At 42.5% G+C, this 22,706-nt stretch overlaps 1 protein-coding gene across 3 annotated transcripts in view; it reads left to right on the top strand.

Annotated features, from left to right (window-relative positions):
• Nucleotides 1-22,706, top strand: part of ATP8A2 (ATPase phospholipid transporting 8A2) — a 670,261-nt gene that overhangs the window by 35,030 nt on the left and 612,525 nt on the right. The window contains exon 1 of one of the 3 annotated variants that reach the window (XM_021677384.2): nucleotides 10,460-10,481. The exons of the other annotated variants lie outside the window; for them this stretch is intronic. The gene's annotated coding sequence lies outside the window, so the exon portion shown is untranslated. Of the gene's footprint in view, nucleotides 1-10,459; nucleotides 10,482-22,706 lie in introns of those variants that run through there. 3 annotated transcript variants of the gene reach the window in all.

Genomic DNA, 22,706 nt, shown 5'->3' on the forward strand with positions numbered 1-22,706 from the left:
AACTACTGCATAATTCCATTTTATCTTAAAAAGTGCATGTTTATTTGTGTATATATATAATACACATACATATTTATATATACATACATACATTAAAAAGCAGCTGATGCTAGAAGGCAGCACACGTAACTGTGAGTGCAATGTGATTGGAGAGTTACTATCATTTCATCTCATTTCTGATATCTACATTTCTCTAAGTGGTGGGATTCTGGGTGACTTTTACCTTTTCTTTTGCAGTATTGAAAACAAATGAATAAAAAGAACTTTAAATCTTCCTGCCCAAACTCTTCTCCTCCTTAATCTATCTAAATAAAAATGCAGTTTTTGTCTGCCTGTAATTCTGTCTCTTCCTGCATCAGACCTGTACAGATTTTTTAGCTGTGAAGATTTGTGGGAAATGTTGGCAATAGTCTGGATGAAAATACAAACTACTTCATAAACAGAAAGTTTCTTTGGCAGGCCTGGGGGTGGTGGGTGCCCCTCTCAGAGACAGACAGGCATCCTCCAGGAGGGGGACATTTATAGGCTGGGTTGAGTTGCTTGGATCATGTAAATGAACACCTCTGTACAGGGGTGCTTCAGGGGCAGAAGTACCAGGGATTACTTAATGATGCGCAGCAGTTTATCTAATGATTCCTACAGGACACCCAGGATGCCATAAAGTAGTATTCAAGTGTGAGAAATTGCTTGTTATATAGGGTCTATAGCTTCAGCCACCATATTTGGGAACTGGAGTCTAAAGGGATTTATCTTCCAAGCAATGACTTTGTTTCTGATGGAGGGCATGTATCTGACTGTTTGGAGATCATCTGTCTTCTATAGCCACAGGCTGTGCTCAAACTATATCAGATGCTAAAGTAATGCAGTGAAGGAAAGCAGAGCCCTAAACACCTACTATCCACAGAGCATAACCACTGGCCAGGTGGCTGCTGAGGGGCTTATAAAAGGGGCCTTCAGTCTTCTTGGAAGACTTTTTTTGGGAGTAAAATGGAGAGAACATCCCCCCTCAGGCTTAGTGCATCTGGTTATAATGGTAAGAAGGAGGTGGGGCCTAGGAAATAGGGAAATCATAGATTCATTACAGAGCAGCAAAGCCAACTGGTCACCCATCAACCTCTTCCTTCTCTGACCCCACAGCATCCAGGTAGGACCTAAATGAGCATACCCTAGTGATACCAAATGGATCAACATTTTTTTTTTTTGAGATGGAGTCTTGCTCTGTTCCTCAGGTTGGAGTGCAGTGACATGATCTTGGCTCACTGCAATCTTTGCCTTCTCCGTACAAGCAATTCTGCCTCAGCCTCCTGAGTAGCTGGCACTACAGGTGTGCACTACCACACCTGGCTGATTTTTCTATTTTTAATGGAGATGCGGTTTCACCATGTTGGCCAGGTAAAGAGTTCAGTTGGTCTTGAACTCCTTACCTCAAGTGATCTGCCCACCTCGATCTCCCAAAGTGCTGGGATTACAGGTGTGAGCACCGCACCTGACCCCAAAGGGATCAGTTTGTAAATTCAGTAAACCGAAACAAAAATCTAGCTTTGTGTTTGATTTTTTGGTGAAGTACTGCAATAGAAGTAATTCTTCTAGTAGTTGTGGTGAGAATATGTTTTATACTTGTAGTCAGAGGTTTTTTTCTTTTTCTTTTCTTTTTTTTTTTTTAGACAGAGTTTCACTATTATTGCCCAGGCTCGAGTGCATTGGTGTGATCTCGGCTTACTGAAACCTCTGCCTCCCAGGTTCAAGCAATTATCCTGCCTCAGCCTCCTGAGTAGCTGGGATTACAGGTGCCTGCCACCACACCCAGCTAATTTTTGTATTTCTAGTAGAGATGGAGTTTTGCCAGGGGGTTGCCCAGGCTGGTCTTGAACTCCTGACCTCAGGAGATCCGCTCGTCTCGGCCTCTCAAAGTGTTATTTTTCCAAAGACTTACAACCTTAATTGATAATATGATAATCTTAGTTAAAATCTAAGTGAGCCTAGTTACTATTTCTGTTTCTGATTTATGCATAAATGTGGTGTGGAGTTCAAGCCACTCTGTTTTTAGTTTCTAATGGGAATCTAGAGGCCAGTAGGGTAAGTCGCCAATGATTTAGAGGCCGGGCAGGTGCAGGGCAAAGGTCTTCCTCCCTGGAGTCTCTCTTCCATCACTGACCAAAGACCTTGTCATTTCAGGATGGCTCTTTGTTTCCTTAAACGCTGCTCTTTTTTTCTTTCCTCAACAATCCCCTGTTTTAATTTTTATTTGTTTGATGACTTATGAGGTTTATCATTTTTCCATGGATTGACTGAAAATCTTTAACAGTTGGTGGCTCTTTTCTTGCCTTAGTGAGGGCAGTGGAGTGAACGTGAGGTATGGTCAGTGTCTGCTACGTGGGGTGATGATCAGAGAGTAGAACCATGGAGGAACCTTGGTGATCCCGGAGCTTGACTTTCACTCCCAAATTAGGAAAACCAGAACCCACAGAGACCAGATGACTTGTCAATAACTGGAACTGTGATTAGAACCTGATACTTGACTCCATGACTATCTTTTCACAAGGACTGTGTTGCTTTTTTTTTTTTTGAGATGGAGTCTTGCTTTGTCACCCAAGCTGGAGTGCAATGGTGCAATCTCTGTACACTGCAATCTCTGCTTCCCAGGTTCAATCGATTCTCTTGCTTCAGCCTCCCGAGCAGTTGGGACTACAAGTGTGTACCACCACACCTGGCTAATTTTTTGTATTTTTAGTAGAGATAGGGTTTCGCTATGTTGGTCAGGCTGGTCTTGAACTCCTGACCTCAGGTGATCCATCTGCCTTGGCCTTACAGGATGCTGTGATTACAGGCGTGAGCCACTGCACCTGGCCAGGCTGTGTTTCTTAAACAGAACCACCCATTGGAATAAATTATATAAGTAAATGTAATAAATTTTAGGAGATTAAGCTGGCTGTTCTCAACCACAGGACCTAGTCTGGAATGTTGTATTAACCAGTCCCTGGATGCAACTTATGTGTATATCACTTTCCCACAAGTTGAGTGCCTTCATCTATTCAACTGAGGCTTCTTACATATTAATAACCCCACTCATAGTATTAATTCCAAGCTGCAAAGTCTCAGAAGCACACACGATACTGAATTTCATTGCCCCAGCTGTGGTTAATTCCTAATGTTTACTTCGATCTCAGAGAATTGCCCTTGGTTGCTATTTGCTTATTTTCCCTTCTTTTGTGCTCTCCCCACAACCCAGCCATCATTCATCTCTTCAGTAGTTCTTGTCCTGTGCTTGTGGTGTGCAGGTGCTGGGTAAACAGTTTACCAGGGTAGCACACAAATTTCCCATTTGTCAGAGAAAAAGCAAAAGAGCATGGTGCTTTTGCTCAGGGAGATGGTATAGGGAGATAGTTTCAGAGAAAACTGACGCTGAAAGCAGACTGAGACTGTGACAGCTATGAGAGTTTTAAGCTTTTGCATTAGAATAACATTTTCGCCGCTGCAGATCTGATAGCACAGAATGTTCTTCACTGCCATGTTTGCCTATGAACACGGTTGGATGTCTTGTGGGTATATTACATTTAGCATATCCCCCTCTTCATATGCTCTCCATGCATCCAGTGTGTATACCCAAATCTTGGGGCAATGCTTGATTGCCTTTTCTCTCACACCCCACCACTAGTCCTTTAGCAAATCCTGCTGTCTCTGCCTTTGAAACAGGTCCCCAATAGAACCACTTCCCGCCGCCTGCACAGCTAAAGCCCTAGGCCAAGCCACCATCATCACTCAACTGGAGTCTGCACTGATCCTCTACCCTGCTCCCTTTTTCAACCGTTTATTATCTAGCCTGCAGCAGATTGAGCCTTTGAAGATTTCATCAGATCAAATGACACTCCCACTTGAATCACAAAGTGGGTTTTTGAGTTCTATGTAGACATAAACCAGAGCTTGATAGGGTAAATGCCCTGTGTGGTCAAGCTCTTGAGCCATAACTGACATCCTAAGTCTCTTCCCCTTGACATGCCCGCACACTGGCTTCCTGTTCTTCAAAGGCACCAAGCACATCCCTGTTTTGGCCTCTGCTCTTCTCTCTGTCTTGGGTGCTCTTCTCTCATTGGGTTTGTTTCTTTAGCTCAATCAGTTATCTGTCACCTCTTCAGAAATGCCCACTTGGCCTCCACATCTAAAGGTTATTTCCTTAGTCACTTGGTCCCTCTCTGTCCCCCATCCTTTCTTTTTTAAAGACAGGATCTTGCTGTGCCATCCAGGCTGAAGTGCAGTGGCCCGATCATAGCTCACTGCAGCTTTGAACTCCTGGGCTCAAAGGATTCTCTTGCTTCAGCCTCTCAAGTAGTTGAGACCACAGGTGTTTGCCACCACTCTGACTATTTTTAAATTTTTTTGTAGAGATGGGATCTCACTATGTTGCCTAGGTTGGTCTCAAACTTCTGGCCTCAAGCAGTCTTCCTGCTGTGGACTACCAAAGTGTTGGGATTGTAGGCATGAGCCACTATACCTGGCCTCTTTTTCTTTATTGAATATGTTATACATTCATTCATTTGTCCTGTGCCCAGCCCCCACCAACCCCGGCTAGATTGCAGTCTCCATGAGACAGGTATTGGGTTTGGTTCACTGTTTCTACTAGAGAAAATAAACATTTGTTGAATGAATTACTAGGATTATCTGAGAACTGTATTTCAGTGATTAAAATTCCGGATAAAGCCCTTACGACTGAAAGGGCACTGGCAGCCTGCCAACGGTAAGACACTAGGGCTTGTCCTGTCATTGCCATTGGGCTTGTTTGTCCTGCTGTTCCCCCCTCCCACCCCTACCCCTGTTTAAAATAAAATGTTATCAATAGATTTCACTTGAAAGTCTCTTGGAAGGCTCCAGGGTTAGTCCTGGCACCAGGGTTAGAAGATGGGAGCCCTGGATGATGTGTTTTCAGAGCAAGCGCAGACAGTGTGTATTGATTCTGGACAGCTTTAATGTCTGCGTGTTTATCTCCTTTACAGAAATTTAAGAACCCGTATTACTCTTGCATCCAGTCCTCTCAAAGTGGACAGATTCCAAAGCCCTCAGGAAACATTAGCTGTGGACCACTACTGTCATTATTTGGTGAATTTGTTGTATCACATGACTTAGAAATGGCCCAGGAGAAGCATAAATTGTCACTGATTCTTCCAGAAAGGTTAACTTTATTGATATTTATCATTGGCCTCTGAATGGTATCGTTCAGCTTTTTTACTTTCTTTTATTCATGGGGGATACACAAAGCAACTTTTTTTCAGGTTGAAAATTCTGAGGCCCATATACAAAGTAAAGATATCTGAATGGAGCAATAATCCAAACTGTATTTTGTGCTTGTGACTTGTGTTTCTTGATGAGTGGTGTCTGGGTTTTGAGCACTTTTCCTGCTTGGAATTGCTATGTGGTTGAAAACTTGGGCCACCACGGGCGGTGATTTAGAACACTGGATTCCAGATCAAGTAGAGCCATTTATCAGAACTTTAATTATGAAGTATTGAGGCACTGAGTTTCTGTCCACTTGCCTGTTGTCCTTGCATCCTGAGACCTTTTGTCCCCAGTTTCCCATTAATTCTTGGTCATCTCTGGAGATAGGTGTGGTTTAGCTTCCCTTAGCTTAGCCGAACCAGGTATTTCCTTCATTTTCAGCCTGTTGGTATAACTGAGTCTCCATCTTCTACAAAAGTGAGCCCCAACTACCCAGGACCTTTTGCTTTTATTTCACTTCATTTCTCCCTCTCCCCCAAATTCCTGGCTCTTAAGTCCTGCCTTTTTGGTCTGGGCTAGACACTGGCCAGTTTCTTTGCCATTTTGGCACCCATCTTCATCCATAGATGAGACAATTAAACTGGACAATCTGTAAGCCGATTCATTTATGAACTAATATTTATGGACCGTCATCTCATATGGGGATCAGTCCACCAGCGTAGAGACCCCTCCATGTCTCCGCCATTACGGAGTTAGAGCCCGGACATATTCTCCCCTGCTGAGGGCAGTCGAGCTGAGGAAAAAAGAAGGAAGTGATAGAGGCCTGAGTTTGCAGAAGCCTATTCTTGATCCACTGAGCTAATGGCATGTCTGGGTGAGGCCTGCGTGACCATTTACGAGACCATTGTCTCCCTTGAAGTTCCCGTTCTGGGCTGTTTTTATGACTCTGTTTACCTGCATTCACTAAATCCTGTGATCGCTCACATGTTACTAGAAAATTGCTACCCCTCAAATTATCGCTTGCCTTGATGTTGCTTACTGTAACTGTAGTTATTGATAAGAGGATAAGAATCTTTATAGGATAAGAATCTTTTGTTTGTTTTGTGTTCAGTGACCTTTAGATAAACCTGTATGCTACCCCCTCCCCTGCTTCCTTTGTAATTTTCTGTTCCCTCCTGATAAAACTTTTGTAATGGGACCTACGTCAGTCACTGTATGAAAAAACATATATAAACTCTTGTGCACCAGACTAAACTGCTGTCTTGGGCGTGGCCTGACTCAGCCCTCCAGACCTCATTCTTTCTGTCATTCTTTTCTTCCGCGCACTCTCTCTTCCAGGTACTGGGACCCTCTTGCTGGTCAAGAGACCCCCAGCAGACGTGCCGATCTCACGGACCACAACAATCTCAGATGCTGGATAAGTTTTCATTGATTGATTCATGGACCCATATTCTAATTTGTTTCAGAAAGAATTTAAGGCAGCTGGATAATAATTTTTACTTCATTAGCTTACAAAGCACTTTCACATGTATTATCCCTTTTGATTACCCTAACAGTCCTGTGAGGCAGGTGAAAGTCTGATACTATTAACTTCATGGTACAGATGGGATTAAAGCCTCTTTAATGCTCCAAATTTGATGATCGTATAGCCCAATTGTTCAACTTAGACTTGTTAGGATAGTCTGGCTCAGTGATTCTGAAACTTCAGTGTGTAGGACTGGAAGTTTGTTTACAGTAGAGATTTCTCACTCACTATATTTGGGATGGAGCCCAGGAATCTGCATTTCTCATAAGCATAGCACGATTCTGATCAGGAGGCTGCTGGCTGTGCCTCTTTGCTTACACAGTGCCTGCCTCAGCAGGGATGTTCACCAAATGTTCATTGACTTATGCACAGCAAATCTCAAGCCAGTATGAAAACATTTAAGCATAAATGGATATACAATGGATGCAATATGCAGTTGGATTTATTGTGGAAATCAGTTGATTGGCACTTCAAGTGTCTGAAAGTAAAATTAACTGGTGCTCTGTGTACCATGCTCCCAGGCCTCCTTGTTCATGATGTAGGCTTTGGATTTTACCTCTTACACTTCTCATACCCATATGTCCAGTAAACTCTCATTTCCCCCATTAACAGACCCTCTCAGCCCGCCTTTTCCTTCAGTGGCTTGCTTCAGGAAGCCCATAAATTCTCCAATTAGCAACTAGGGAGCCAACATCTCTCTGCCCAGGACATAGCTCCCAATGAATACACATCTTCACATGTGGAATAACGGGACCCTGTATCAGAAGATCCCCACTGTCCTGTAATAATGCCCCTAACATTTGTGTGGAACTAGGAAAGGCTGTATGTGAAAGCGGCATCAGCTGACATTTTCTTGCAGTCTTTTAAAGTCAACAGATAAATGGCAGTGCCCTATAGAAGGTAACAAATAGGGTTTTAAGCCTTGCAGTGCCAGACCTTCACTGAGAAACTGTGGTCTCCTTTGGTACAAGGCTACTCTGCCTTCTGTAGATCTAGTACCATACCATGTTGGAGGATTATTTTTTTTTCCAAAAAGTTAAATCATAACTCTCATAGACTTAGTGTGGAAGAGAGAACTGGGAAGATGTTACAACCGATTCCAAGCAGAATTCAAAGGGCAGATGCATTGGTAGGTCAGGAGGATTGAAATGAATGTGCAAACAGAGGCTGACCTGGCATCTCCCACAGTACAGCAGGAGCAATGAGCTGAGCTGCCACCCGACAGCATTTCCAGGTCTCCAGACAAGGAGGATTTTGTATCGCCTTCCGAGAACCACCGTTCACAGAGCTCAGACAATGAAATGCTAGAATCAAATATCCCAGAAGGGTGTGAGTTCAACAGTTCATCATTTTCTATTGAAGCACCGGTTTTCCTTGCCTTGACTATATGTACTTGTGTTTAACAGTCAGTTTGCAGGAGAGAATTCATCCTAAGTTGGGCTGCTCTGAGATTTCTCATCTCAGTCCTTGTGTTAAAAACAGAACCACATCCTCTAATGAACTGGTCCTTGAAGTAGTGGGCTGAAGGAGGGGGAAAAAAAGGAAGAGAAGTGAGGGGATAGAAGGATGTGTCAGAATCACCTTAGAACCAGGGCTGTGTGTGTGTGTGTGTGTGTGTGTGTCTGCATGCGTGGGTGTGCACGCGTGTGTTTAGGAAAAGCTCCCCACACTCTTGCTGAGATATATGACTGCTCTGAACTTTTAGGTTCCCATTGTCATCATTCAGTGCAGTGGCTCCAGGCACTCGGCCCTATAAACTTATTTCTGGTCTTGGTCAGTGAGTTGCACCCTTGGGGCTTTGGTTCACCCACTTAACCCCAAATACCCTCATCTAAAACCTGGAGAAATACTGATATTGCTACTGTAGGAGAACAGATTTCTTTTTCTCCCCTATCACTAGCCTCATGGTTGAGGCCCCTATCTGTGACAAAAGACAGATTAATAAGAGAAAAGCATACACATTGAATGTAAGTTTTCTGTGACCGGGGAGCTTTCAGGAGTGAAGACCCAAAGAAACAAGGAAACATGTTTTTTATGCTCAGTTTGATGAGAAGTGGATAATTCTGGAGAAGTGGGATTGGTTAAGGCAGTGTGATCTGGTTAATGGTAATGAACCGGGGGAACTCAGCAAAGCCTGTTTGTTCAGGTTCTTCTCTCTGTCCCTGTGTCTTAAGAGGTAAGGATGCTCCTTTTCTCCAGGTACAGAGAGGGCACCTCTCCCGTGAGGGTCTTATGGCCTGCTCTGGGGGAGGAGGGCAAGGGGAAGGTGAGAGTGGCCTTCCTGCTTCTGCAGTTTTCTCAAATGCCACAGTGCCATATTTTGGGGTACTGTGTCCTGAATTTATCACTGTCTTATAAAGTTTCATTGAGGATAGACTTAGATAACGCAAAATGAGACAGTTTGTATGTTATAACGTGCAGCACATGTGTGAAATGTTATCCTCGTTACCATGTGGGTTATTGAGTTCCAACTGGATTGCCTTTGTCCTTGCTATTGATTCTGGTGTTTCTATTTTATCTCTTCACTATATGAGGGAGCGGAAGGGACAAGGATTTGGAGTCAGACATCACTGCACACTCCCAGCTCTCTTTTCTGCTGGCTATGTGAACTTAAACAGATCATTGAACTTTAAACAGAGATGACGATATTTTTCTCCTTGCAAAGTTTAAATGAAGTGATGTGTGAAATCCCTGGCACTTAGTAGGTCCTCTGTGAAGGTGAATTTGCTTCCATTCTGCTGCCCATTTCTCGTGAGTCTGCAGACTTTCTGCCAGTGTCATGGAGTGGAAGGTTAGGGGGAGGGACACACAGCTCCCAAGTGTGCACATCACAGAACTATCATGAAGTTTAACTAATGCCCAAAGCACTTACTCACTGGGCAGTCGGAGTTTCCAGGAACACAAGAAGTGCCGTGATGCAAACAGAGAAGAGACCCTAGGAACCAGCAGTGAGGTTTTTTTTTGTTCTCATCAACTGTAATGTTTTAGTACAAGTTTTGATTCTGTGCAGGCCTCTACAGAGTTGTAAGATATAATATCTTGCTTTAGGGAATTTATATCAAACTGGATATGTAAGATTTTTTTTTAATTGCATTTTAGGTTTTGGGGTACATGTGAAGAACATGCAAGGTTGTTGCATAGGTGCATACATGGCAGTGTGATTTGCTGCCTTCCTCCCCTTCACCTATATGTGGCATTTCTCCTCACGATATCTCTCCCCAACTCCCCACCCCCCGCTGTCCCTCCCCTATTTCCCCCCAACAGACCCCAGTGTGTGGTGCTCCCCTCCCTGTGTCCATGTGTTCTCATTGTTCAACACCCGCCTATGAGTGAGAACATGTGGTGTTTGATTTTGTGTTCTTGTGTCAGTTTGCTGAGAATGATGGTTTCCAGGTTCATCCATGTCCCTACAAAGGATACAAACTCATCGTTTTTTATGGCTGCATAGTATTCCATAGTGTATATGTGCCACATTTTCCCTGTCCGGTCTATCATCGATGGGCATTTGGGTTGGTTCCAGGTCTTTGCTATTGTAAACAGTGCTGCAATGAACATTCGTGTGCATGTGTCCTTATAGTAGAATGATTTATAATCCTTTGGATATATACCCAGTAATGGGATTGTTGGGTCAAATGGAATTTCTATTTCTAGGTCCTTGGGAATCGCCATACTGTCTTCCACAATGGAGATATGTAAGATCAATGATTAGGAAACAGCAAGTGTGAGAGTGAAATACAATCAAGGGCTGGTAAGTGGTGCAGTGTGAATAGATGATCTTTGCTCTAGGTGGTCAGGAAAGAGTGCTCTGCAAAGAACCCTGGCCCTTAATATATATTTTCCAACAATGCACAAACAGGCAATTGTGGCTCTGATTCTGCTGACAATTGAAAGGAACAGAGAATTGAGGCAGGTGGATGTATACTTCTGGAAAGGAACATGATACATACATACTTCATGTAAAAATGCACACATTGGTTGTGGATACACTATCTTCCTGGAGCTTTAGGTGCTTTTATTGAAGGGTTTCTGTGGAAAATGCAGTCACGGACTCAGCCTTCAGACTCAAGTTTGGGAGCATCTTGGATTTTGACTTCATTTTGAAAGATAGGGAGAGGGTCCAAAGGGAGTCCTCCTTGTCCTTTCAGACTTCTTTCTTTCTGTAATTTGCAAATTCTTCATTTGTATTTTTTTTAAACGTTTGAAAAGAACCATTTTAGAATGAATTGGCCAGAAGAAGGTGAATAGAGACAGGAAGGTGGCACAGCAGGGCTCTGTGGCCATCAAAGTCAAGGATGAAGTGGGACCAGGTGGCCAGGAGTGGTTTTGGCTAGAGCAGAGTCAAGGCTTTGGAAGAGGCTGTGCCTCCCTCGTTAGCATTTTAAAAACTGTTCTCCTGTCTCAAAAACAAAACAAAACAAAAAAACAAAAGCACATCAGAAACCAAAAAACTGTTCTCTGGGAAATGTGATATCCTTAAGCTTATTACATTGAACAATAGATATGCTTTTAGATGTAATTTTGTGAATAGAAAATAACATTTTTGGTGATAATTGAAATGAGCTTCCTATTTGATTTGTAAAATTCAGTGCTCTCAATAGCAAATGCATGCGGGGCTCAATAACTAGGTGATGGGTTGATTTGTGGAGCAAACCACCACGGCACACGTTTACCTATGTAACACACCTGCATGTCCTGTACATGTATCCCAGAATTTAAAAAAGAAAAAAGTTCAATGCTCTCATTAACATGGTCACAGATAGCTACCTAGAAATATTTTCCAGAATATTGATGATAGTAATGGATATCCAACAGGCAACTTGAACACAAGAAGCAGTTTCATTTGAAGGCTCTGTTCTGTTCTTAGTAAGCTCAAGCATTAAATGACGAACTTAAGGTTTAACTGGTGCAGCTATAAACAGCTCTGTACAAACCTCTACCTACTTAAAAAAAATGACTTCCATGGGATGTCTTCCTGAGGTTATTTTATTTCAACCATGCCTTCTCTTTATTTCTAAAGCTTTGATTGAGGTTCAAAGTCTGCACATGAAATATTTAGGATTTTGCCTATTGTGTAAAGTGTGACATAACTCTAGATCAACAAAGAGCTGAAATTCTTTAGAAATATTACTAATCACTTTGGCATAGAAAGCACAGATTAAAAGTCATTTCACACAGAGTATTCCCATAGAACAGATCTGGTTCTAGTGTTGCAGTGGCTAACCAGATGCTTACTTAGGAGTACATTTTGTTTTTTGGATCCTTCCAGAACCCCAATCTTTACTATGCATGGGACACATAAACTGTCCTTTTTACATTTTAAAACATGTTTCTCTAAAACTTGTAGTCTCTCCTCTTTTAAATTTTTTTTAGAGTCAGGGTCCATCTCTGTTGCCCAGGCTCAAGTATAGTGGTATGATTATAGCTCACTGCAGCCTCGAACTTCTGGACTTGAGCCGTCCTCCCACCTCAACCTCCTGATTAGCTAGGACTACAGGCCTGTGCCACCACGCCTGGGTATTTTTAAAATCCTTTGTAGAGACAGGGTCTCACTGTGTTGCCCAGGCTGGTCTTGAACTCCAGGGCTCAAACGATTCTGCTGCCTCAGCCTCCCAAAGAACTGGGATTACAGGGGTGAGCCACTGTGCCTGGCCTTCTCCTTTTAAAAGAGAAGTAAACTGTATGGCAACTTGAAAATTACACAAGGAACTATTAGTTTTTACTTGCGCAGAACTGGAAGTAGACGTAGAGAAAAGAAAACACAAATGGATTTTGATCTATGTAGCCTGCAGTGACTCTGCGTGGTGCCATGGAAATTGTTGCAGATGAAGAAACTGTGTGTTTGTATGTGATGCCAAATTCCACAGCTTGGCAGGACTGATAAAGGCGACATCTGATGAAAGTTCCCTCTGGGGATATTTCAATTTGTTTCCTTATTATTATTATTATTTTTGCTTCTCTTAAATTCATCAGCATTTTTCCGTATCATGCAGTACTTAGAACAGATCTGCTCCTTACATCCTCCCTACCTCAGTCCCACCAGCTATGAAATGGTGATAAGAAACAACTCTTGAAAGTGATAAAAAGAGGGGGAGTGCTCAAACCCTGAGCTCCAGTTTTCAGAAAAAACAAAGCAGTATCATTATCATTGCCCCCTCTTTTTTTTCTGGTTCATTCCTATAGTATTATTTAAACAAAAACACATATGAATTAATAATAATATAAAGAATTTCTTAAGGACCTAGTAAATACATAAAGAGGCATTTTTGAAAGCAAGTATTATTGATCCCAGTAATATATTTTGGCACAAGCACTTGCTTAATAGACTAAGAAGTGTTTATTTTTAAAGCACTGACCTGTTTGTAAGGCTTTGTGTCAGGTACCGGTGAGGTTTGAGAGCACGCACTTGGAAGGCTCCGCTGGCTCTAGAGATTTTTAAAAGGTCTCCGTTAGACCAATGAGTTAAAATCCCCATTGTCATTGTAGCCTTCTGTCAATAAACATCCTTGCCTTCCCTGTTTTGCTCTTAGTACAAACTTCTAAAAAAGTTACCAAAAGAGACTTGCATATATTGTCATAAGAAATTTCCATTACTATTCATGGTTTTAATAAAGCTATGAACTTGACCTTCGCACGAGTCAACCTACATAACACACAGAGAGAGAGCTCTCTACAAGGAAGGATGTTTATTTGGAAATAGGTATTGCAACAGGAATGTCCCATTGTAGGAGGGAGTTAATTGGTGATTCCCTTCTTCTCTCCTCTGAGTACTGCTCATGATCTCTGCAGGGACTTCTGAGCATCATAGGCATATATTTAAGTCTAACTGCTGTTGCACTTAATTGAAAAGTGGCTTGTAAAACACATTGAAATATTTACACGGTTCCTTTGAAACATAATGATAAAATACTCAGCCAAACTTCTTTTTGGAAACAAGTTCATTTAAGCCATTCAATAAAGATGGCTTGGCTGGGCACAGTGGCTCATGCCTCTAATCCCAGCACTTTGGGAAGCCGAGGTGGGCAGATCACCTGAGATCAGGAGTTCAAGACTAGCCTGGCCAATATGGCAAAACCCTGTCTCTACTAAAAATACAAAATTTAGCCAAGCGTGGCGGTGGGCATCTGTAGTCCCAGCTACTTGGGAGGCTGAGGCAGGAGAATTGCTTGAACCTGGGAGGCAGAGTTTGCAGTGAGCCAAGATTGTACCATTACACTCCATCCTGGGCTGACAGCAGCGAGACTCTCTAAAAAAAGAAAAGAAGTAATCAAGCATGTTTACTGTTTGGAAGGGCTCTCCCAAATCTGGGAGATTCACCCCCTTCTCCCCAAGGAGGAAAATGGGCAGTTAGATGGCTGGGTACGTGGAGCGGAATAGTTCTTCATGCTGCAGTAATTTGAACCCTTGAATGCATCCCTTTCAAGTGTATTAATTATTAAAGAAATGAGTCACTTTAATAGACTGCCACATAACGTGGGAAACGCGGTGTTTCCTCAGGCACTGGGTACCCGACGGAAGATACACATTCTTCACAAGCTTGGGTGAAGTTGTTATTTGAGGAGGCAGGACATGTCCCTTTGAGCCTGGGTGGGAAGAGCCTTGTTTGATGCGCTGAGGCATTTAGGCTTCCTCCTGCAGGCCAGGAGAAGGCCATGGCCTTAGGCAGGGAGTGCTCTCGGGCTTAGAGCCAGGGATAAGGCATTGGTGACAGGGAGGTGGCCTGGGCAGGAGTCAGCAGGGTGCAGTGGTCCAGGCTGGGAGGATAAACGTCTGGAGGAGAGGGATGGCTGTGGGGATTTTGAGGAAGGACTGGGCTTTTAGACAGTTTGGCAGCGAAACGAGGAAGGTTTAGGAGCCAGTTATCACAAAGGAAGAAAATCAGTAATAGCTCTGATGTTTGTGTTTTGAGTCCTTAGATAAATAGCAGATTTGCAGAAAGATAAACAATTCCATTTTGGTTTTAGAGAGCTGGAGAAGCAGGCAGGACCTCCAAGTGGAGATGTCCGGTAAGGGATGGACACGGGGGGCCTGTGTGGAGGGGCAGGAAGGAAACAACCACTGGGAGAATTCCTTGATGCCCAAATAGGGATTGCTGCAAGAAGGGGGATGCCAAATGCTGCAGGAGCTTTGTAGGAGCAGGAGCGGTTGTGCGCCACTGGATTTGGCAAAGACTTGCCATTGACCTCGGGCAGAGCAATTTCAGAAAATGGTAGCAGCAGCCTACCGTAGTCAACTGGGGAATGAATAGTGACCAGACTAGAGGAGGGTTTGAGATGTTTTGGGAAACAAATGAGGAGCTAGGTTTTTTGTTTTGTTTTGTTTTGTTTTTTTTGAGACATAGTCTCGCTCTGTTGCCCAAGTTGGAGTGAAATGGCACGATCTCGGCTCACTGCAACCTCCTCCTCCAAGGTTCAAGCGATTCTCCTGCCTCAGCCTCCTGAGTAGCTGGCATTATAGGTGCCCGCCACCATGCCCAGCTAATTTTTGTATTTTTAGTGGGGATGGGGTTTCACTGTGTTGGTCAGGCTGGTCTAGAACTCCTGACCTCAGGTGGTCCACCTGCCTTGGCTTCCCAAAGTGCTGGGATTACAGGTGTGAACCACCGTGCCAGGCCAAGGGGGTAGTTTATAGTGGTTGCTTAAATGTAATTATAAGTCAAGGTAAGAAACTAGATAATATTGTCCCTTCTTGCTTAAGTGGCTATTTCTTCCTAAAACACATAAACACATATATAAACACATAATGAGTGAGTGTATATAATCGGTCTTCTGGTTATTTTGATAATATAGCCTTTGAATAGATTAGAAACCTCAACATTGTTAAGTATATATGCTTTCTCTAAATAGATTTTAATTGATGAATTCTACGAGTGACTTTTATTTTGGGTGGGTGGAAATCTCATATAATTTTAAAGGAATGGGAATTGATTTTCTTTCCCCTGAGCTCTGGAAAACAATTTGAGATTATCCAGTCTAGGACTAGCTTGATTTCTTCTAACAAAGCAACTTTTTTTTTAATGTGAAAAATTAATATGAATTGCTTCTTTGTAAAGTGTGGGCTTGTGTCATTTTTTTTAAAGCTTACCTCTTGATTAAAATATCACCTACATACAGAATGCAGGAATTAAAATTTTTTTTTGTTTACTGAGCTGTAAATTACATACATTAAATTCATTTTAGTATATTCACAAAGTCATGCAGCCATCGCAGTGATCTAATTCCAGAACATTTTCCTCACCCCCCAAAATAAAGCTGTACCTGTCAACAGTCACTTCCCATTCTCGCCCTCCCCCAGCTCCTAGAAATCACTAATCAACTTGCTGTCTGTAAGGATTTACCTATTCTGGGTTCCTCCTTCAAATTCAGTCATATGGTATGTGGCCTTTGTGCCTGGTTTCTTTTACTTAGCATAAGGGACCATCTGTGTAGTAGCTTGAATTAGAACGTCATTCTTTTATTTACTGCTGAATAATATTCCATTTTACAGATATCCCACATTTTGTTTATCCATGCATTAATGAAGTATCATAATTCCTTTTTAATGTTTTCATTTTAAAGATCTGGGGCTTGATTTGTGTGTGAAGAATGTTATGGTTGCTGGTATGAGCCCACATCACTCAGCACAGGAGCCAGGGCAGAGATGGCACTGGGGTTTTTGCCAGTTTACCTCGGAGGTCCTTGTGTGTCCATGTGTTTGGGTACTCACGGCCAGAGGACTTTTGTGCTTCATCTACAGTGCTCCCCTAGGGAGTAGGATGTCTCTGGCAACCCTGGCATAGAGCAGAAACTCCAGCCACAGCGTGGCAGGTGACATTCTTTCCTTGGGGATCTTTAGATTTGCATAAACATGGAGTGAGCGTTTTCTTCTGGTGTCAACCCTGACTTCTTTAGTTTGGGGGCTTTGATGGTTCCTACCAAAATCCTAGGGATGCATCTTGTCACGTGCTTGTGGGTTGGTCAGAGGCCTCAGATTTCCTAGGCAGGGGCACCCCAGTTTTGTGAGGTTCTATGAATTGCTGCAAGCATCTAGCCTGCTCATTTTCTTCCTTTTTTCTTTTTTTTTCTCTTTGCAAATGATAGAACTATGTTTACACTTCTCAAAGGGAAGCAGTCTCAGAAAAAAACCCTTAGGATGCATAAGTAGGTGAACTCCTGGGCGTTCACATGTTCTTAAATGGTAGACGTTCTTTCTTGGAGCCTGGCTGTTTTTTCAATGTATGCGTTTTATTTCTACTAGAGCAGAGTCCTTGACAGGGGACAGTTTGTGACCAATGCTTTCCATCATGCGTGTTATCTAAAGAGACACAGCCACACATGAGGCTTTTTTGGCTTTGTGTGGAATGGTGGGTAGTTACTTTCCCACAGTTTGGAGAAATCTGAGCTAGTCTGCAGAATGGCTTCTTCTTATAATTCTGATCTGTGGGAGTTGAGTTGTTGCAAGCTCTGCCCGCATTCCTAAGCCTTGGCACTGTGTCTTTCTGCGATCGCAGGTAAAAGGCATCTTCCCTAAGGATCTTCCTGGATAAGTAGGGGGTGAGAAAGGAGAAGGAAATGTTATGGACTTTCTCTGAAAATTGCAGGTGTGTCCTGAAGTTTATTTCAGATCTATTTTTCTTTTCCTTTTGTTTTGTTTTGTTTTTGAGACAGGATCTCTCTCTGTCTTCCAGGTGGGAAGTGTAGCGGTGCAATCATAGCTCACTGCAGTCTTGAATTCCTGGGCTCAACTGAGCTGCTCACCTCAGCTTCCCAAGTAGTTGCCGCTACAGGTGTGCGCCACCACTCCTGGCTAATTTTTGCATTTTTTGTAGCAGCAGGGGTCTCTCTGTGTTGCTGAAGCTGGTCTTGAACTCCTGGGCTCAAGCAATCCTCCTGCCTCAGCCTCTCAAAGTGTTGGGAGTACAGGCGTGAGCCACGGCTCCTGACCTCAGGACTGTTTTTCAAGTGTTGTTTGTATACATGGAAGTAGAGTGCACATACTTGGTTCTCGTGTTTCAGATGAAATGCTTAGTTCTGCACAGAATTATGCTGCACTAGAAATCACATGCTTCTGTTGGCAATAGCAAAGTCATAGAACCAACCTAAGTGCCCATCAGCGGTTGACTGGATAAAGGAAGTGTGGTATACATACACCATGGAATACTACACAGCCATGAAGAAGAATGAAATCATATCCTTTGCAGCAACATGGATGGAGCTGGAAACCATTATCTTAATGGTTTCCATTATCCTAAGCGAACTAACGCTGAAACAGAAAACCAACTGTTGTTTGTTCTCACTGACAACTGGGAGATAAACAGTGGGTATGCATGGACATAAAGATGGAAATAATAGACATTGGGGCTCCAAAAGAGGGGGAGAGCTGAGGCTTGAAAGACTACCTGTCAAGTACAAGGTTCACTATTTGGGTAATGGGTATACTAGAAACCCAATTCCCACCAGTGTGCAATATACCCATGTAACAGACAAGTACATATAAAAAAGCAGAAATCACATGCTTGGTGACCGTGGAAGGGGAAGATTGGTCAACCCCTCTGTGGTGTGAGGAATTCTTCAGAAATGGTTACCACTGAGGCTCTTGGTGCCTGTACGTTGCATTCAGGACACTGACACATAGTTTGTCATTTATTCAGGACTCATACCGGGGCCCACTGCCTAGGGTATGATGAGAAGCATGAGCCTCTTTTTCTTATCCACTTTTTTTTTGAGACAGTGTCTCGCTGTCATGCCCAGGCTGGTGTGCAATGGTGTGATCTTCGCTTACTGCAACCTCCACCTCCCGGCTTCACACGTTTCTTGTGCCTCAGCCTCCCGAGTAGCTGGGATTACAGGCGTGCGTCACCACACAAGGCTAATTTTTGTATTTTTAGTAGAGACAGGGTTTTGCCGTGTTGGCCAGGCTGGTCTCGAACTCCTGGCCTCAAGTGATCTATCTGCCTCGGCCTTCCAAAGTGCTGAGATTACAGGTGTGAACCATTGTGCCTGGCCCCACTTTCTTTTTAAGCACAGTCACTGCCCCATCACAGAATTAAAATACAATCTTTTGTTATTTTCCCCTATGTTCCTCAGCACCTAGCCCCATGCATTTTATTGATGACTTATGTCTCGCTCTTTTTGCATTTCTGCACCACAATGCTATAAAAGCCATGAAGCGCAAACAGGCTTGCTGCATACTTGGTATTTTCTCCAGCATGCATGTGTTCTATGGGTATGGACATATCGCTGCATTGCTGACACAGGTATGGCTTGTGTAGCATTTTACATCTCATCTTGTCTCATGCCTGGGTGATGACAGCATTTATGAGAAAGAAACCACAGAAATGCTTCTTGCCCTCTGCTGTTCTTGGGGCCTATGCTCCTGTTCCATGCTGGGGCACCTTGAGTTCTTGTGTGTTATCTGCTGGAGCTTGGTAGAAAACAGCAGAAGCCTTCTGAACTCTGGGAGTTCCTGGGCATAGGAAATCTTTAATTATAGAATCAATTAAATGATGTGGGCTATGTCTGCAGGGATAGAAAGCCAGTAAAGCTTAAGTTTTGCTTTTATCAACATAATCTTCATAGGTTCTTCCCTCTGGAATCACCTAGCCTCAGTATGTGATGCGGTGCTTCTCTGGTGTAAATATCGCTGGAATTGATGGTATAGGTTACTCCTTGTTGTTTGTTGGGTTTCACTTGCTGTTCTTTTTCTTTTCCTTTTTTTTTCTTTATTGGCACAGTTAATGGATCTTGTGGATTTTTTCTCCACTGAGATATACACTTATTGTATTATATTGATTTATGTCCCTGCTCTTCTTCAAGAGGCCTGCTTAAGGAAAATATAATGTACACTATTAATTTTAGGAACAGTTATGAAACAAGAACCTTATTTATTCTTCCCCTAAATTTAATTTTAAACTGTAGACTAAAATGATCTTATGAAAAATTTTGCACAGTTAATAAAAAGCAACCTGTGTGTGTGTGTGTGTGTGTGTGTGTGTGTGTGTGTCTTTTGGACTAAATTTATGCCACTGGTGATCTTTTTATTGGATTGTACCCGTAAAGCTTCATCTTTTTTTTTTCGACTTAATAGATTTTACTTTTATTTTAGACTCAGGGGGGTTCCAGTGTCTATTGCTCCCATCTTTATGTCCACGTGTACTCAATGTTTAGCTCGCGCTTATCAATGAGAAGGCATGGTAATTGGTTTTCTGTTCCTGGTTAATTTACTCTGGATAATGGCCTCCAGCTACATCCATGGTGCTGCAAAGGACGTTATCTCATTCCTTTTTATGGCTACGTAGTACTCCATATGTATATGTATCACATTTTCTTCATCCAGGCCACCATTGATGGGGATTTAGGTTGAGTCCATGTCTTTGATATTGTAAATAGTACTGTGATGAACATGCGTGCATGTGTCTGTTTGGTAGAACGATTTATTTTCTTTTGGGTTTATACTCACTAATGGGATTGTTGGGTTGAATGTTAGTTCTGTTTTAAGCTCTTTCAGAAATCTTCCAACTGCTTTCCATAGTGATTGAACTAATTTACATTCCCACCAGCAGTGTATAAACATCCCTCTTTTTCTTCAGCCTTGCCTACGTCTGCTGTTTTTTGATTTTTTTTTTTTTTTTAACAGAGTCTCACTCTGTCACCCAGGCAGGAGTCCAGTGGCACAATCATAGCTCACTGCAGCCTCGACCTCACAGGCTTAGGTGATTCTCCCCTCTCAGCCTCCTGAGTACCCAGAACTACAAGTGCTCACCACCATGTCTGGCTAATTTTTGTATTTTTTCAGAGATGGGGTTTCACCATGTTGCCCAGGCTGGTCTTTAACTCCTGAGCTCAGGTGACCCACCAGCCTAAGTGCTGGAGTTATAGGAGTGAGTCACTGCACCTGGCTGTTTTTTTTAGGAATAGCCATTCTGACTGATGTGAGATGGTATCTCATTGTGATTTTGATTTGTGTTTCTCTGATGATTAGTGATGATGAGAATTTTTTCATATGCTTGTTGGCTGCTTATGTGCCTTCTTGTGAGAAGTTTCTGTTTATATTCTTTGCTCACTTCATAATGAGGTGATTTGCAATACTTCTTCTTGGTGCCAGAACTTTCAAGGATACCCTAAGTCAAATTCCAAGATGACTTGGAAGGTGTCCCCATAACCTTCTCAATCAGATTCAGAATTAATCAACTGATGGATTCAGAACAATGTTTCCATCGTCTTGACATTGCTACTTTAATAGAAACTCTAATGTTTACATAGTTTGCTCTCTCCTTCTCCAGGGATATGTTCATGCTAAGAAATCTGATGACTTTTCAACAGATCAAAGCTCTTATATGAAGTCAGTTGTCAAAGCTTTTGAAGCTGCAGTAGGCTCAGAAAATCAGTGTAACTAAAATCAATATGACTATTTTAAAATAAAGCTTTTCCTGGTATTGCTGGAGATTGTATTTAGCATTTCTAAAAGATTATTGATGGTAACATCTTACCATCAAACAGAACTAAAGAGCCATGGATCTCTTAGAGTCGGTATTACAAATGGATTTTAAAGAAAATATGTTAAGGGAAGCTCCTGCTTTGTCTGAAGTCTAAAGAATAGGTAGGGAGAAAGGGTGAGAGTGTGTATATGCTGCTTTGGAGAAGGAGTCAGACAAGTTTTAAACAAATTGATATTCTGGAATCTTTATAATTCCCAAAAGGATTATTTGCCCCTGGGCGACCTCCAATTTAGATATAATACTGTATGTTGATGATTAGATAAGACAGCCTTAATTTATTAATCCAAAGTTAAGACAGGCATTTTTAAAAAATAAGACTTGAGAGATCAGGCGTGGTGGCTCATGCCTGTAATCCTAGCACTTTGGGAGGCCAAGGCAGGTGGATCTTGTGGTCACAAGATCAAGACCATCCTGGCCAACATGGTGAAACCTCGTCTCTACTAAAATACAAAAAATTAGCTGGGCATGGTGGCGCGTGCCTGTAGTCCCAGCTACTCGGGAGACTGAGGCAGGGGAAGCACTTGAACATGGGAGGCGGAGGTTGCAGTGAGCCGAGATTGTGCCACTGCACTCCAACCTGGTGACAGTGAGATTCTTTCTCAAAAAAAAAAAAAAAAAAGCCTTTAGGAAACAACCCTTTCCCTTTCAGTCTTTTTCGAATTACAAACTGTGTTCATAATTATTTTCATTGTATTTGGATTGTTTTAAAATCTTAAATCAGTGAATGTCTTTAGGGCATTCTGTGACCTTTAGTTGATTTTTAATTGCAAGATAGTTCAACCATGAAGGCAGATGAGAAATGAGGGAGGGTCTGGGTAGGAGGTTGACAAACCAGAGACGTCCAGTGAATGTCAGAGAGGAGCCTGCCTCTAAAAACCACTGTCTCTTCTTTTCAGAAAAGCTTTAAAATACATTATCAACCTTTCATGGTGATTTCTGTAGAAAGATTTTCACTTTCTACAAATGATCAAAGACAGTAAGAGATTAACTAGAACATGTAGTCTCTGCTGAGCACTGTGGCTCACTCTTGTAATCCCAGCACTTTGAGAGGCCAAGGAGGATTGCTTGAGGCAAGGAGTTTAGATGAGCCTGAGCAACAGAGACCTGCATCTCTACAAAAAAACACAAAACTTAGCTTGGCTTGGTGATGTGTACCTGTAGTCCTAGATACTCAAGAGGCTGAGGTGGGCGGTTCACCTGAGCCAAGGATTTGGAGGCTACGGTGAGCTATGACTGCACCAGTGCACTTCGGCCTGGGCAACAGAGCAAAACCCTGTCTCCAAAAGAAAAGAAAAAAAAAAAAGAAGAAAAAGAAGAAGAGATATGAAAAGAAAAGAACATACAATCTTTATCTCCCAGCTTTGAACCAAGTTTGTTAGTAAATTCAGCCTAGCTGGCTGGGTTTCTATTTCCATGTTACTGGGTTTCTATTTCTATATTACTTATTGCTTTATTTTATTTCACTCTAGACCTTTCTGTGGAAGACTTTTTTACCCCACA

The sequence above is a fragment of the Aotus nancymaae genome, unplaced genomic scaffold, assembly GCF_030222135.1.
Source record: "Aotus nancymaae isolate 86718 unplaced genomic scaffold, 86718_ANA_hifiasm-v0.15.2.pri h1tg000009l, whole genome shotgun sequence".
Classification (NCBI taxonomy): Eukaryota; Metazoa; Chordata; class Mammalia; order Primates; family Aotidae; genus Aotus; species Aotus nancymaae.